This window comes from Cherax quadricarinatus, chromosome 15 (genome assembly GCF_038502225.1).
Source record: "Cherax quadricarinatus isolate ZL_2023a chromosome 15, ASM3850222v1, whole genome shotgun sequence".
Classification (NCBI taxonomy): domain Eukaryota; kingdom Metazoa; phylum Arthropoda; class Malacostraca; order Decapoda; family Parastacidae; genus Cherax; species Cherax quadricarinatus.
Genome location: NC_091306.1, coordinates 20,346,984 through 20,351,983, shown reverse-complemented (window position 1 = coordinate 20,351,983; position 5,000 = coordinate 20,346,984).

Sequence of the window (5,000 nt, the reverse complement as noted above, 5' to 3'; positions counted from 1 at the left end):
CACAGGTGCCCACTCTGACACCTCGCCACGTACCATTACTCGCTGCTGTCTTCCTGACAAGTATTCCTTGATCCATTGTAGTGCCTTCCCTGTTATCCCTGCTTGGTCCTCAAGTTTTTGCACTAATCTCTTGTGTTGTACTGTGTCAAACGCCTTCTTGCAGTCCAAGAAGATGCAATCCACCCACCCCTCTCTCTCTCTTGTCTTACTGCTTTCACCTTGTCATAGAACTCCAGTAGGTTTGTGACACAGGATTTCCTGTCCCTGAAACCATGTTGGCTGCTGTTGATGAGATCATTCCTTTCTAGGTGTTCCACCACTCTTCTCCTGACAATCTTCTCCATGACTTTGCATACTATGCATGTCAGTGACGCTGGTCTGAAGTTTAGTGCTTCATGTCTGTCTCCTTTTTTAAAGATTGGGACTATATTTGCTGTCTTCCATGCCTCAGGCAATCTCCCTGTTTCGATAGATATATTGAATATTGTTGTTAGGGGTACACATAGTGCCTCTGCTCCCTCTCTCAGGACCCATGGAGAGATGTTATCTGGCCCCATTGCCTTTGAGATATCTAACTCACTCAGAAGCCTCTTCACTTCTTCCTCGGTTGTGTGTACTGTGTCCAGCACTTTGTGGTGTACCCCACCTCTCCGTCTTTCTGGAGCCCCTTCTGTCTCCTCTGTGAACACTTCTTTGAATCTCTTGTTGAGTTCCTCACATACTTCACGGTCATTTCTTGTTGTCTCTCCTCCTTCCTTCCTTAGCCTGATTACCTGGTCCTTGACTGTTGTTTTCCTCCTGATGTGGCTGTATAACAGCTTCGTGTCAGATTTGGCTTTCGCTGCTATGTCGTTTTCATATTGTCGTTGGGCCTCCCTTCTTATCTGTGCATATTCGTTTCTGGCTCTACGACTGCTCTCCTTATTCTCCTGGGTCCTTTGCCTTCTGTATTTTTCCATTCCCTAGCACACTTGGTTTTTGCTTCCTTGCACCTTTGGGTGAACCATGGGCTCATCCTGGCTTTTTCATTATTCCTGTTTCCCTTGGGTACAAACCTCTCCTCAGCCTCCTTGCACATTGTTGCTACATATTCCATCATCTCATTAACTGGCTTTCCTGCCAGTTCTCTGTCCCACTGAACCTCGTTCAGGAAGTTCCTCATTCCCGTGTAGTCCCCTTTCTTGTAGTTTGGTTTCATTTGTCCTGGCCTTCCTGCTTCCCCCTCCACTTGTAGCTCTACTGTGTATTCGAAGCTCAAAACCACATGATCGCTGGCCCCAAGGGGTCTTTCATATGTGATGTCCTCAATATCTGCACTACTCAAGGTGGATACTAAGTCCAGTCTTGCTGGTTCATCCTCTCCTCTCTCTCTTGTAGTGTCCCTTACGTGTTGGTACATGAAGTTTTCCAGTACCACCTCCATCATCGTAGCCCTCCATGTATCTTGGCCCCTATGTGGCTCCAAGTTCTCCCAGTCGATCTCCTTGTGGTTAAAGTCACCCATGATCAGTAGCTTTGCCCTGCATGCATGAGCTCTTCTGACCACTGCAGCCAGTGTGTCAACCATCGCTCTATTGCTCTCGCCATACTCTTGCCCTGGCCTCCTGCTGTTCTGTGGTGGGTTATACATCACTGCAATTACCACCTTGGGACCTCCAGAGTGAAGCGTTCCCGCTATGTAATCACTTTCTTCTCCGCTGTCTCCTCTCTCCAGCTCGTCAAAATTCCATCGGTGTTTGATCAGCAGTGCCACTCCTCCACCCCCCCTGTTCCTTCTGTCTTTCCTCAGGATCTGGTATCCCGTTGGAAAGATGGCATCTGTTATCATACCTGTAAGCTTGGTTTCTGTGAGTGCTATGATGTCCGGTGATGCCTCTTTGACTCTTTCATGCCACTCCTCCCACTTGTTTGTTATTCCATCAACGTTTGTGTACCATACCTTCAGTTTCCTTTCGAACACTGTGGTATGGGGGGCGTGTGGGGGTGGGAGACCTGGTGTCTGTGTGTGTGTGTGTGTGTGTGTGTGTGTGTGTGTGTGTGTGTGTGTGTGTGTGTGTGTGTGTGTGTATGGGTGTGTGTGTGTGTACTCACCTAATTGTACGCACCTAATTGTGGTTGCAGAGGTCGAGACTCAGCTCCTGGCCCCACTGCTTCACTGAGTGCTACTAGGTCCTCTCTCTCCCTGCTCCATGAGCTTTATCATACCTCACCTTAAAGCTATGTATGGTTCCTGTCTCCACTACCTCACTTGCTAGGCTATTCCATTTCCTGACTACTCTGACTGAAGAAATACTTCCTAACATACCTTTGATTCATCTGGATCTTCATCTTCCAATTGTGACCCCTAGTTTCTGTGTCTCCTCTTTGGAACATCCTGTCTCTGTCCACCTTGTCTATTCCACGCAGTATTTTGTATGTCGTTATCATGTCTCCCCTAACCCTTCTGTCCTCCAGTGACGTCAGACCGATTTCCCTTATCCGTTCTTCGTAGGGCATTTCCCTTAGCTCTGGAACTAACCTTGTCGCAAACCTTTGCGTGTGTGTGTGTGCGTGCGTGTATATATATATATATATATATATATATATGTGTGTGTGTGTGTGTACTCACCTAGTTGAGGTTGCGGGGGTCGAGTCCGAGCTCCTGGCCCCGCCTCTTCACTGATCGCTACTAGGTCACTCTCCCTGAACCGTGAGCTTTATCATACCTCTGCTTAAAGCTATGTATCGATCCTGCCTCCACTACATCGCTTCCCAAACTATTCCACTTACTGACTACTCTGTGGCTGAAGAAATACTTCCTAACATCCCTGTGATTCATCTGTGTCTTCAACTTCCAACTGTGTTCCCTTGTTACTGTGTCCAATCTCTGGAACATCCTGTCTTTGTCCACCTTGTCAATTCCTCTCAGTATTTTGTATGTCGTTATCATGTCCCCCCTATCTCTCCTGTCCTCCAGTGTCGTCAGGTTGATTTCTCTTAACCTCTCCTCGTAGGACATACCTCCTAGCTCTGGGACTAGTCTTGTTGCAAACCTTTGCACTTTCTCTAGTTTCTTCACGTGCTTGGCTAGGTGTGGGTTCCAAACTGGTGCCGCATACTCCAATATGGGTCTAACGTACACGTTGTACAGGGTCCTGAATGATTCCTTATTAAGTTGTCGGAATGCTGTTCTGAGGTTTGCTAGGCGCCCATATGCTGCAGCAGTTATTTGGTTGATGTGCGCTTCAGGAGATGTGCCTGGTGTTATACTCACCCCAAGATCTTTTTCCTTGAGTGAAGTTTGTAGTCTCTGGCCCCCTAGACTGTACTCCGTCTGCGGTCTTCTTTGCCCTTCCCCAATCTTCATGACTTTGCACTTGATGGGATTGAACTCCAGGAGCCAATTGCTGGACCAGGTCTGCAGCCTGTCCAGATCCCTTTGTAGTTCTGCCTGGTCTTCGATCGAATGAATTCTTCTCATCAACTTCACGTCATCTGCAAACAGGGACACCTCAGAGTCTATTCCTTCCGTGTGTATGTGTGTGTGTGTGTGTGTGTGTGTGTGTGTGTGTGTGTGTGTGTGTGTGTGTGTGTGTGTGTGTGTGCGCTCACCTAGTTGTGGTTGCAGGGGCAGAGTCACAACTGGTCGCTACTAGGCCACTCTTCATGTTCCGTGAGCTTTATCGTACCTCTTCTTAAAGCTATATATGGAACCTGTCTCCACTGCATTACTTCCCAGACTATTCCGCTTCCTGACAACTCTGTGACTGAAGAAATACTTCCTAACATTCTTGTGATTCATCCGAGTCTTCAATTTTCAACTGTGACCCCTTGTTGCTGAGTCCCATCTCTGGAACATCCTGTCTCTGTCCACCTTGTCGATTCCTCTCAGTATTTTATATGTCGTTATCATATCCCCCTCTCTCTCCTGTCCTTCAATGTTGTCATTTCGATTTCCCTTAACCTCTCCTCGTAGGACTTACCCCTTAGCTCCGGGACTAGTCTTGTTGCAAACCTTTGCACTTTCTCTGGTTTCCTTACGTTCTTGTCTAGGTGTGGGTTCCAAACTGGTGCTGTATACTCGAATATGGGCCTAAGGTACACAGAGTGCAGGGTCCTGAACGATTCCTTATTAATATGTCGGAATGATGTTCTTACATTTGCAAGGCGCTCGTAAGCTACATCAGTTTTTGGTTAATGTGCGCCTCAGGAGATGTGCCCGGTGTCATATCACACCAAGATCCTTTTCCTTAAGTGAGGTTTGTAGTCTCTGGCCCCCTAGACTGTACTCCGTCTGCGGTCTTCTGTGCCCTTTTCCAATCTTCATGACTTTGCACTTGGTGGGGTTGAACTCCAGGAGCCAGTTGCTGGACCAGGCCTGCAGCCTGTCCAGATCCCTCTGTAGGTCTGCCTGGTCCTCGTCCGATTGAATTCTTCTCATCAACTTCACAATATCCCCAAATAGGGACACTTTGGAGTCTATTCCTTCGATCATGTCGTTCAAAAATACCAGAAACAGCACCGGTCCTAGGACTGACCCCTGTGGAACCCCTCTCATCACTGGCGCCCACTCTGACACCTCGCCACATACCATGACTCGTTGTTGCCTCCCTGTCAGGTATTCCCTGATCCATCGTAGTGCCCTTCCTGTTAAGCACGTCTGACCCTCTAGCTTTTGCACTTGTGAGGAACTGTGTCAAAGGCCTTCTTGCGGTCCAAGAAAATGCAATCTATCCACCCCTCTTTCTCGTATCTTACTTCGGTTACCTTGTCCTAAAACTCCAGTAGGTTTGTGACACAGGATTTCCCGTCCCTAAAACCGTGCTAACTGCCGTTGATAAGCTCATTCCTTTCTAGGTGCTCTACCACTCTTCTCCTGATAATCTTCTCAGTGACCTTGCATATTATACATGTCAGTGACACTGGTTTGTAGTTTAATGCTTCATGCCTCTCTCCTTTTTTAAAAATTGGGACTACATTTGCTGTCTTCCATACCTCAGGTAGTCGCTCTGTTTCAATAG